This window comes from Sus scrofa, chromosome 13 (assembly GCF_000003025.6).
Source record: "Sus scrofa isolate TJ Tabasco breed Duroc chromosome 13, Sscrofa11.1, whole genome shotgun sequence".
In the NCBI taxonomy this organism is placed as follows: Eukaryota; Metazoa; Chordata; class Mammalia; order Artiodactyla; family Suidae; genus Sus; species Sus scrofa.
The window spans coordinates 161,602,431-161,615,844 of NC_010455.5; the positions used below are offsets into that span (position 1 = coordinate 161,602,431).

The following is a 13,414-nucleotide window of genomic DNA, read 5'->3' on the forward strand; positions in this document are numbered from 1 at the left end:
ATGGAACTTTGGATTGTTTCCATGTCTTGGCTTGTGTAAATAGAACTGTAATGAGCATGCAGCATGTGTTATTTTAAGGAAAGTTTTCTCCAGATATATGCCCAAGAGTGGGATTGCAGGGTCATATGGTAGCTCTATGTATAGATTTCTCAGATATCTCCATACTGTTTTCCATAGTGGTTGTACCAGCTTAAATTCCCAACAGCAGTGCAGGAGGTTTCCCTTTTCTCCACACCCCCTCTAGCACTTGTTATTTGTGGACGTATTAATAATGGCCATTTTGACTGGTTTTAGGTGGTATCTTGTGATAGTTTTGATTTACATTTCTCTGACAATCAGAGATGTTGAGCATTGTTTCATGTGCTTGTTGGCCATCAGTATATCTTCCTTGGTGTAATGTCTATTCATGTCTTTTGCCCATTTTTCAATTGGGTTGTTGGCTTTTTTGCTCTTGAGTAGTACAAGTGGCTTGTATATTCTAGAGATCAATCCCTTGTCAGTTGCATCATTTCAAACTATTTTCTCCAATTCTGTAAATTATCTTTTGGTTTTCTTTTTGGTTTCCTTTGCTGTGAAAAAGCTTGTCAGTTTGATTAGGTCCCATTGGTTTATTTTTGCTTTTATTTTGGTTGCTTTGGGAGACTGAATTTAATTTATTCATATTAAATTGAATATGTCATGAAAACACTCCCTACAAATAAAAGTCCAGGACCAGATGGCTTCACAGGCAAATTCTGAGAAAACACTTATAAGGTTGATGTCAGAGAATGTTTTGCCTATGTTCTCTTCAACGAGTTTGAGGGTGTCATGTCTTATGTTTAAGTCTTTCATCCATTTTGAATTCATATTCATGCAGGGTGTGAGGGTGTGTTCTAGTTTCATTGATTTGCATGCAGTTGTCCAGCAGAAGGAAGAAAATCATAAAGATCAAAGAGTAAATCAATAAAATAGAGATTCAAAAAACAATTGAAAAAATCATTAAAACCAAGAGTTGGTTCTTTGAAAAGGTGAACAAAATTGACAAAATTCTGGCCAGACTCACCAAGAAGAGGAGAGAAAAACACCCAAATAAACAAAATCAGAAGTGAAAAAGGTGAAGTCACAAAGTTTACTGCAGAAATACAAAAAACCATGAGAGAATACTATCAACAATTGTGTGCCAACAAATTTGACAACCTGAATGAAATGGACAAATTTCTAGAAACTTTCAGCCTGCCAAAACTGAATCAAGAAGAAATAGATCAGCTTAACAGACTGATCACTAGAAATTAAATTGAATATGTCATGAAGACACTCCCTACAAATAAAAGTCCAGGACCAGATGGCTTCACAGGCGAATTCTATCAAACATACAAAGAGGTACTTATACCCATTCTCCTTAATTTTTTTGAAAAGGTTTAGGAAGGAGGAACACTCCCAAAGACATTCTATGATGCCACCATCAACCTAATTCCAAAACCAGACAAAGATACCACCAAAAAAAAAAACCTATAAGCCAATATCTGTTTGATGAATATAGATGCAAAAATTCTCAACAAAATTTAGTCATCTGAATCCAACAATATGTAAAATAGATCATACACCACAACCAGGTGGAATTCATCCAGGTGCACAAGGATGGTTCATCATACCAAGTCAATCAACATCTTATACTACATTAACAAAAGAAAAGTAAAAAACCACATGATCATCTCAATAGATGCAGAAAATGCACTTGACAAAGTCCAACATCCATTCATGATAAAAACTCTCACCAAAGTGGGTATAGATGGAAAATTTCTTAACACAATCAAAGCCATTTATAACACACCCACAACAAATATAATACTTGATGGAGAAAAGCTGAAAGACTTCCCACTAAAATCTGGAAAGAGACAAGGATGTCCACTCTCACCCCTGTTATTCAGCATAGTATTAGAAGTCCTAGCCACAACAATCAGACAACAAAAGAAATAAAAGGCATCCAAATAGGAAGAGAAGATGTAACACTGTCACTGTGACCAGATGACATCATACTATATATATAGAAAACCCCAAGGACTCATCCCAAAAACTACTTGAACTGATCAATGAATTCAGCAAAGTAGCAAGATATAAGATTAACATTCAGAAATCTGTCACCCCTTGTATACTTACAATGAAATATTAGAAAAGGAACACAGAAATACAATAGCTTTTGAAATTGCACCCCCAAAAATCACATACCTATGAATACACCTGCCCAAGGAGGTACAGGAATTATATGCTGAGAACTATAAATTCTTAATCAAGGAAATTAAAGAAAATGTAAAGAAATGGAAAGAAATTACATGATCCTGAGTTGGAAACATTAATATTGTAAAAATGGCCATACTACCCAAAGCAATCTACAGATTCAATACAATCCCTATCCAATTACCTATGACATTGTTCACAGAACCTGAACAAACAATACAAAAATTTATATGGAACCACAAACGACTCAGAATTGCCAAAGCAATTCTGAGGAATGAAAACCAAGCAGGAGGCATAACTCTCCCAGACTTGAAGCAATATTACAAAGCCACAGTCATCAAGACAGTGTGGTACTGTTACCAAAACAGACACACAGACGAATGGAACAGAATAGAGAACCCAGAAATAAACCCAGACACCTATGGTCAATTAATCTTTGACAAAGGTGGTGAAAACATAAAATGATAATTTCTTTAAATATGTCAAAAGACTCATCAAACTCAACATGTTCAAATCCAGACTTAGAGTCTCTTCAAACCTATTACTAAACATTGATTTCATTCTGCCTTCCCATTTTGAATTAATTGCATTATCTTCCACCTACCCCATTAAAAAAAACATTAGAGTCATCACCCAAATCCATTATCAAACCCACAGATTGTATCTCTTCAATGTATATTGAAACCATCCACATCTCTCCAAATTCAAGAAAATTCCATCTCCTACCTGGAATACTGGCATAATCTTTTAAAATCCTTTGTGTGTTTTCTAATATTCTTTCATGCACCATGCCCTACACTTGGTCCAACCTCATCTTTATAAAAAACCAAACTGTTGAGATCACCACTGTTCTCACACCCAAGGCTACAACTCTAACTCAACCCTTAAATAAATTCCAATGGCTCTTAAAAGAAAGTCACATTTTTTGACCTTGGAGAGGTGGCCTTCTGTAGGAGATATACTATGTAATCCAGCAGCAGACTCCCCTCTCATAACCCAAACTATATTCTCTAGGGTTCCTCCTAATGGTTGTGTAGGTCCTTTTTTTATGTGGGTGGTTCACTAGGCTTGTTTGGCCCCTAGTCTTGTTGGTTGCCAAGCTTGCCTAATATGGATGCTACTAGCTGCTGGTTAGCAGGGCCTGGTCATGAGGTGGTGGACTGAAGAAACCCCTGGGACCCCAGGGCTTGTGCTGGTTCAGTGGTGGGCACACTCAGGGTTCAGAAGACTCTGGGACTACTCCCTGCTACCCCACTTATGAGTAAATCTAGATCATGGAATTAGTGCTGGTCTACTGGCAGACAGAGTCAGGTCCTGGAGGTGATGTCATATCACTGGTTGGGGAGGAGGAACAGGGTGGGTCCTGACACAATTTGGCATGAGGTCCAGGGTGTTTTAAGCTTGTGTTGACCTGTTAGTGGGCAGGGGTGGGCCCAGATTGTCCCAGAGTACAGTCTGGGTTGATGTGAGTAGGCTTAGTCCACAGATTGCAGGATGGAAGTTTTCATGCATCTAGCGTCTCTACCCTGGTGAATGAGGCTAGTCTAGAGGCCAGTGCAGGCCTCCTGGAGGACAGGGATGTTGCCTGCCCCCTGATAGGTGGAGCTGGGTCTTGGCCCCTTGGTGTACAGTTATGTCTAGAGGTATCTCTAGAGGGGCTGTGGGCATAGGAAGACTTTGGGAAGCCTGTCAGCTAATGGATGGGGCATGTGGTGGTTTGGCCTGAGACATCCCACCACTGTTGCCTACAGGCTCTTGGTTGGTGCCAGGTCTTGCTAATGAGCTGTGGGAGGATTCTTCAGTGATGCCAGCCAGTACCCATGTCAATGAGATAGAAGGAGCTCCCAAGAATGGCTGCCTTCAGTACCTATATCCCCAGGGTGAGCTGCCACCACACTTTACCTCTCCAGGAGATTCTCCAAGACCAGCACGTAGGTTTGGCCCAGGTTCCTCTCATTTATTGCTTTTGCCCTGTACCTCAAAGCCTGTAGGGTTTTGTGTGTGCCTTTTAAGAGTGAAATATCTATTTCCCCCAATCATGTGGAAATCCTGAAATTCAGCCCGTCTGGACTTCAAAGCCAGATACTCTGGGGGCTCATCTGCCTGGTGCAGGACCAACAGGCTTGAGAACCCGGCATGTGGCTCATAACTCTCACTCCTGTGGTAGAACCTCTGCAATGTAATTATTCTCCAGTTTGTGGGTTGCCCCTCCCAGGATATGGGACTTCACTGTGTCACAGGTCCTGCCTCACTTACCTGTCTTTCTGTGGTTTCTTCTTCATGTCTTGTTCTGAAAAGGGCTGCTCTGCAGATAGTAGTGATTTTGGTTTGCTCATGAGAAGAGGCAAGCTCAGGGTTTTTCTACTCTGCCATCTTGGTTGACCTGCCAAACTATCCTTTGAAGATTTTCCTCAATTACTCTGTCCTGGGGAACCTACATGTCATTTGCCAAATTATTCTTCTTAAGATGATGGTGCCTGGCCATTAGCACCTGAAAAAAGACTGCCTTTCTTGTGGTTGCAGAAAATGAATTGCTCCTCTTCTTCCAAAAGCAAAATAATTCTCCTGTCTGTAACTCTCACTCGGAGAAGACCACATAGAGTCTATCTTCCTAATCCCTACTCCAGTGTGATGAAACATACTAACCTAATCCTAGGTGGTATTAACTGAACATGGCATCCATGGCGACATATAAAACCATGGCTCATGGCCTGACCTCATAGGATGGATGGGCATAGTAAGGTGTAGGGGAAGATGACATTCACAAAAATAAGAGAGAAAAGCTGTGAGTCCTTTAGATTGTGAGGTCTTGCATCATGCAACTACTTGTCAAATCAGCTGTCACCAAGGCAGTAAACTTACGTAATTAAAACTAGACCTGGACACACAGATATAATTTAGGTTCAGTATGAGCATGAGGTGTACAAAGCATGAAGAGTTTCATGAACTAAGCAGTAAAAATGTATACTAACTTATATACAGTGTTTTTCTGCAAAATTGTATGTTAGGTAATAAAGAAAGACCACATATTGTCATCTAAGAATCATTCATCAGAGACAAATATAACAGAAACAGAAAAACATTGCTCATTTACTTAGACAAAGATTTTTTTATTATGTTCATGTATAGGACTCACACGTCTGAAAAAATGAGCATTATAATAGAATAAGAGACCAATGAGCATTTAGGCCCTGCTGTAGAAAGGCATTGCTATTGCCTTTTTCACAATTTGTTTTCAGTATGATGAATATTAAATGGGTGTAAGAGACAATGCGATTCATAAGAGTGAAGTTGAAGTAAAAAAAAAACTGAGTAAATAAAAAGAATGGTTCTGTTAATAAAATCATCAGTTTAAACATTTTGTGTTGCAATAAGATTTCAAAATAGAACTGATGTTTAATGTTGGACCTACAGAATAGTAACATAAATAGAATTCCCACATGAGCAAGGAGAGACAGAAAGCCAAAAACATATGAAATACTCAATGACTAAATTTAATTCAGAATACTATGATATCACAAGCCATTAATATACAGAGTATTGATAATAAATTAAAACTGAAAATAAATTAATTCAACTCTAAATATAAAAGCTAAAAGAAAAACAATATATTTCAAGAATAGAAAGCAGATGGGAAACATTTTAAACTAACAGAAATTAATGATTTTGTTAATAGCAAATAAAATTAGATATACTAAAAAATTATAAGCTAGTTCCTTTAAAACACCTACAAAATAGGAAAATCACCATCTAAACTTTTTAAACTTATAAAATGAAAAAATAAAATAAAATGAAATAAAAAGAGGGAAATAACCTTCCAAACGCAGTGCATTTTAAAACCATTATGAAAGTCATTGTCCAATTCTAGACAAATAAATTTGAAAATCTTGATGAAACGGATAACTTTGTGAAACAACATAATCAGAATTGTGTCCTTCTTCATGGCACACAGTTGGAAGTCCACAGCTAATTAACTAAAATGAAAATATTCTGGATTTAGGAGTGGCTCAGTTGTTAACGAATATGACTAGGAACCATGAGTTTGTGGGTTCAATCCCTGGCCTCACTCAGTGGGTTAAGGAGCCAGCATTGCCTTGAGCTGTGGTGGAGGTCGCAGAGGTGGCTTGGATCCCACGTTGCTGTGGTTCTGGTGTAGGCTGGTAGTTACAGCTCTGATTCGACTCCTTGTCTGGGAACTTCCATATGCTACAGGTGCGGCCCTAGAAAAGACAAAATAAAAATAAAATAAAATAACATAAAATAAAATAACATAAAATAAAATAAAATATTCTGGATTTAATCAAGATTCTAGATGTAATTTTATCTACCAGTTTACAAGGAATACATTATTTTCGTCACAAAGATTCTTTTGGCCAGAGCTACACTGTGAAAAATTCTGTAGGAACCATGAACCAGTTTCTTCAACAAATAAATGACATGAAAAAATGAGGAAGAAAAGCCTTTTTATATTAAAAGAGACTTAAAAACCATCATTAAAATGCAATAGCTAGACTTTGTTTATATCCTGTTTCAAACAAAGACACAGAAAATTTTTGAGGTGTATTACAAATATTGAATGCCTATAGATATCAAATATTACTCAACTGTTACTAAGTTTGCAATATATGACAATTGTGCCTTGGTTAGATTAATATAAAATGTTTTTTAGCATTGTATTGCTAAAGGGTTAATAAAAATTTGATTTTGGCTTTAACAATTCAGTCATGAAATGTCATTGCAGAAATCAGAAGCATTAAGTATTGCCATATGCTCAAACTAAAAAAAAAAGTTCACATTGAGATGTACACAGGGGAGTACATTTATTTTTTCAAAATGACAACAATATTTTAAAAGTTTGTAATAGAACATAAAGAGTAAATTCATAGTAAATTGGTAGCTGAGATTGAGCTCACAAGATCCTAGTCTCAGATTTGAGAGATCACGACCTCAATTTTGTATCCACAGCCATATACTTTATTGCAAACAAAATATTCACGTTAAGTAGTGTATAGGGAATCTGTAATATTTGAAAAGTCTATATCTTGAGATATCTCCAAAATCTGCAAATTCATGAGTATCATATGATATCCAGTATGAAATTTAGTGTGTGGATTTCCAGATATGGGAAGTTTTACATTTTGATGTTCCATCACTCCATTCAAGACAGCTTCCTTTTTTTTCAGTTGTTGAGATGCATCAATTTTTTAAACCTCCTCATTTTTCTTCACTTTCCTCTCTTTTATTTGAAAAACATTTTTTCTGTCAAGAATCTAAGTTTTTATCACTTTATCATGATGTGGTAGAGCATCCCCTAGTCTTGTTTACATGCAGGTCTACCTCAGTGAGTTAGCGTCAGTCATGAAACCAAATGACTCACACTTATATACCAGCCTCAGTTACTGTCAGTTATTTAAAAAAATTAATAAAATTAGGAGGAGTTCCCTGTAGAGAGCAAATTTTCAAAGCCTAAAGTTCAGATAAAAAGGAATTACAATATTTCTAATTAACTGTGAATGATGTGAGTCATTTCAACTGAAGTAGTAACTACAACTGCAGTAGTAATTTCCACATCCAAGTAAACATTGCTTGAAGCTGAGTTCCTTCAGCCAGTGCTCGGTGACCATGACCTCTGGTGCTCTGATGAAAGTCTAGCCAATGTGCAAGAATTGGGGGCCTGTTTATGCAAAGAGTGAAAGGAGGAAGAATTTGAAATTTCCCTTGAGAGGTGTTTACTTCTTTGCAACTCTTCTCAAGGTACCTATAACCTCTTTATTTCTTAAGCTGTAAATAAATGGGTTTAGCAGGGGAGTTGTAATCATGTAAAATATGGAATATATTTTTGTCCTGATCTTCAACTAGGCCCAATGCAGGGTGCACACACATGAAAATCAGAGTGCTGTAATAAAATGAGACAGAGAGCAGATGGGCACTGCACGTGGAGAAGGCTTTGCTTCTGCCCTTCTCAGACTTTGTCTTCAGAATGTCGAAGAGCACACAGGTATAAGAGATTATGATGGTCATTAAAATGGATATTTGTATAAAAGCTGCAAAAATAAGTATCATAGTGCATTAATGGATGAGTCATCACATGAAATTTTGAACAATTACAAAATTTCACAGTAGAAATAATGTATTATGTTAGATCTACAGAAAGTCAATTTTAATAATAAACTTGCATGACTCAGGGGATGCAGAAAGCCAATTGTATATGCAATACTTATTAAGTAACTGCAGATTCTGTTGACCATCACCACTGGATAAAGCAAGGGGTTACGTATGGCTACATAACAGTCATAGGCCATCACTACCAGGAGGAAACATTCTGCAGTTGCAATGGAAGCAAAAAAGTAAAATTGGGTGACGCACCCAGCTAGGGATATCATTGCAGCCTTGTCTAAGAAATTGACCAGTATCCTAGGTGTTACAGAGGTTGAAGTGCAAGCATCTGCAAAGGCTAAACCACCAAGGAACATATACATAGGTGGGTCAATGTGGGCATCTTTCCAAATAAAAGCCATCAGTCCAAGACTGCCCTCCATGGTGATGAGGTAGCTGGCCATGAAAACAATGAAGAGAAGGACCTGCAGCCATGGTTGCTCAGTAAGCTCTATAAGAACAAACTCAGTCACCAAAGTCTTGATTCCTTCTGACATACCCACACTTGATCCCTGTAATGTGAAAATATGTGACAAAGACAATCACTAAAGATTACACAAAGTTGTGGCATTGTATTTGCAAATTAAATTGTATCCTACTGTCGCTTTCCATTTAGTTGATAGTTTTCAAAGTTTAATTTTCATCCTATGGTGAGTCTGTTTAAAAATTCTGTGTTTATGTATCTGACCCTAAAATTGGGAAAAAAAATAAAAAAAATCTAAGTGCAAATATGTGAGTTAATACTAAATCTATATGGAAACTATTGCAGAAAAAAAAGAGATGCAAATGCAAAGCCATTGCATATGGGAAAAAATAAACTAAGGATTCAATATAGGCATAATCACGCAACAAAGACATTGCAAAAACAAATCCATAAGCAAAGAGGAAAAGCAATAATATGAGTGAAAAGAATCTGTGACACATTTTGCATATTTAGGGTTAGTAAGGATAATACACACACAAAAGAAACCTCTTGCAATATAGATGAGAACAAATTAAATGACCCAGTGAAACAAAGGATGAGAAAATGTGAACAGACGTGTTTATGAAAGAGTAAATCAATGTGACCAATAAATATATGAAACAATTATCATCCTCCTTAATAATTAGTGATTTTCTTTAAATTGGTGCATTATTTTTACTTATCAGATAAGCAAAAATGCGAAATGAGAAATATTATCCACTGATGACAGGAAAGTAAGAAAGGAAGCATTTTCTAATATAACTGGTGAATATAAATTTTAACAGTCTTTCAAATCTGACCTTACCTGACAAAATTAGAAATTTATGTAAACTTGGATCAACCAGTCTTTTTCCTGAATATACATTCTATAAATAATATAACTCATGTACAAGAATAAAGTACATGTAATAGTGTGTATATGTCAATCCCAAACTCCTAATTTATCTCACCCACTCCTGCTTTCCCTTTTGGCAACTGTAAGTTTGTTTTCTATGTCTGTAAGTCTATTTCTCTTTTGTAAATAATTTCATGTTATCTTTTTTTTTTAGATTCCACAAATGGGTGATATCACATGACTTCACTTAATATGAGAATCTCTAGGTCCCTCATATTGCTGCAAATGCTACTATATATAAAATAGGTAAAGAACAAGGACCTACTGTATAGCACAGAGAACTATACTCAGTATCTTGTAGTGATACATGATGGAAAAGAATCTGAAAAATAATATTTGTACATATATACATATGAATAACTGAATCACTTTGCTGTACACCTGAAACTATCATGATATTATAAAGTAGATATACTTCAATTTAAAAAAACCACTTTGTTTTAAGCATTAAAAAACAAATAGGTTTTTAAAAAAGAATAAAATACAAGGCTATTTATAAGATGTTGTTCATGAGCTCAAAGCCTAGAAACAGAAAGAATACTCACAGCTATAGAATGGTTGAGTAAACCATGGTTCAGTATTACTGTGGAGTAATTTTTCAGACATAAAAGAAATCTATTTTAACTTCATGAGTTATCCAAGTGTGGATCCCTTGTCTGGGAACCCCATATGCTGTGGGCAGCAGAAAAAGATGGGGAGGAGCAGAAATCAAAACACTGAATTGAATTTTCCAAATATTTTGGAGTGAATGTATAACCTCCTATGTTCCTTGAAAGAGAAACAAAAATAACTTACCACAAGAATAATAATAATTAAAAATAACTTATTTTAAAAATCTGTTTCATAATTGTATAGCCATACCTCTTGACACATAATACATAGACACAGTGAATGAAAATGCATTAAAAGAACTAGATTTGTTTAACAAGTTGCGAGAACGAGTTGTTATTCTCCATCTTCAATAAACTAAAAAAAAGATTTAATATATTTAAATTACTAAACACATGCCCAAAGTGGTCCCCATTATAGACAGCCACCAAAATTAAAGGCTCAGGTTATCTTCATTCAGCAAAATTACAAATAAGGAATATAAAAGCTGTAGCTGTGTCTCAATTCTAAACCCTCTACATTCTAAAATAAAAGTTAATGCTGTTGAATCATTCTTATTGTGGTTACTTTAATTTTTCCACCTACGTCATTCTTCTGTTAAAGTTGATTATTTATGAAATTTTGTGGTAAAAAATACCTACTTTACAATAAGCCATCCTCTCCCACCTGTTCAGATTTTGATGACTGGTTGAGAAAAATCTCAGTGCCTCTCTGTAATTTTAATTTCTCACATAGGTATATTACATAGATGTTGTGTTATCTAAAGATCAAATTGCAAACTCTAAGTGATGGAAAATGTAGAAATCACTGTACTCTCACCTAGTTCCTGCAAAACATTGGGAAATCAGAAAATGATTGGTTTCCTGAAGAAATGTAGACAATGAGGCAGTGATTTCTGGCACACTGATTTTCATCAGTGACTTCAAAATAAATGGAGATTATGTTTATTACTTCTATTTCTAAACTTGCAATTTAATAAACAAAGAAAGAAGGCTATCACTAAGGGGCAGGAGAAAGACGGCAAAAAGCAGAAGCACAGTTGTAAAGAGAGTTATTCTATACAAATAAATTAGTTAATTAAAGAAGATATATCTTGACTTATTTTCTTAGTACTCGCTCTAGGGCTTTTAATATGCATCTTATCATAACCTACTTCAGACAGATACTCATTTAACAGTAGTAAGATAAGTAAACCTTTTACATCTACATACCTTACAAAACCATTGTTATAAGTGATTGTTTAATATAATGTTATATCTCTGAAATTAGCTGGGAGATAAATGGAGAGAAATATGCATTTTTTATAGAATTTGTTACATTAACCTTCTTAATTACGTTTTATGGTTTTCTTCACTTAACATAATTTTATATCAATTGAAGTATAGTTGATTTATAGTATGAGTTTCTAGCATACAACAGAGTAATTCAATAGTTTTGTAGATTATACTCTATAAAGTTCTTATATTTGTTATGTTATATGTTGTACAATACATTCTTGTAGTTTATCTAATTTATATGTAGTAGTTTGTACCTCTTAACCCCCATATTGACCCTCCCACCATCAGTATTCCCACTGATAATGACCAGTATGTATCTATGATAATTTTTCTGTTTAGTTATATTCTTTCAATTTTTTTCATTTTTTGTATTTAACATATAAGTGATGACATTCAGTACTTGTTTTTCTCTGTCTAACTCATTTCACTAAGCATAATATACTATAGGTCCATCCATGTTGTGGCAAATGGCAAAATTTTATTCTTTTTTATGGCTGAGTAATTTTCCTGTGTGTGTATATGTATATGTGTGTGTGATGAATACTTGGGTTGCTTCCACGTCTTGGCTATTGTAAATAACACTGCCATGAATATTGGAGTACACATAGCTTTTTTAAATAGCATTTTAACTTTCTTCAGCTTTGGTTGTTCCATTTGCAATTTTTTCAAGGGATCTCTATAATGTTTTCCATAGTGGTAGCACCAATTTACATTTCCACCAACAATGTGCTAGGGTTTCTTTCCTCCACATCCTCTCTAACATTCATTACTTGTAGACATTTTGTGGGATTTTTTTGCCCACACCCATGGCATGCAGAAGTTCCCAGGCCAGGGATCGAACCTGTGCCATAGCAGTGATAATGCCAGATCCTTAAGCCACTAGGCCACCAGGGAACTCCACTTGTAGAACTTTTAATGATAGCCCTTCTGACAGGTGTGAGGTGATTGTGCTTTTGATTTGCATTTCTCTAATGATTAGCAATTTGAACATCTTTTCATATGTCTGTTAGCCATCTGTGTATCTCCCTTGGAAAAAAGTTTTTTCCAATCTTCTGCCCATTTTTTCACTGGGTTTTTTTTGTTTTTTTGATATTGAGTTGTATGAGTTATTTATGTATTTTTATATTAAGCCCTTATCAGTTATATCATTTGCAAACATTTTCTGCCATTCAGTGGTTGTCTTTTCATTTTTTTCAGTGGATTTCCTTCACTGTGCAAAAGTTTTTAAGTTTAACTAGGTCCCATTTGTTTGTTTTTTGTTTTACTTCCTCTTACATGTGGACTTTTCATTAATTTTGAGTTTATTTTGGTATATGACTGTGAGAAAATGTTATACTTTTATTCTTTTACGTGTAGCTGTCCAGTTTTCCCAGCACCAGTTAATGACGAAACTGTCTTCTCTCCATTGTATATTCTTGCCTTCTTTGTCAGAGATTAATTGACCATAAGTGCATAGGTTTATTTATGGGATCTCTACTATTTTCTGTTGATCTATGAGTCTTTTTTGTGCCAACACAATGCTCTTTTGATTACTGTGGCTATGTAGTATAGTCTGGAATCAGGGAGTGTGAATCTTACTTTTTTAGCAAGATTTATTTGGTCGTTTGGGATCTTTTGTGGCTCCATGAAGAGGTTCATTTTCAAAACATTAGAGAAAGTTTTCTGAAGTCAATAATAAGAGTTCAATACTATGTAATATTAGAGATTTAGAACGAGCTGTTTCCAAGTATATTTTGGGAATCAGTTAACTACTGCCACCAATTCATACTATTGAAATGTAAAGAGCCAGAGATCCTGACT

The 13,414-nt window shown here is 35.4% G+C and overlaps 1 pseudogene; it reads right to left on the reverse strand.

Annotated features, from left to right (window-relative positions):
- Positions 7,944–8,867, reverse strand: LOC106508017 (annotated as a pseudogene).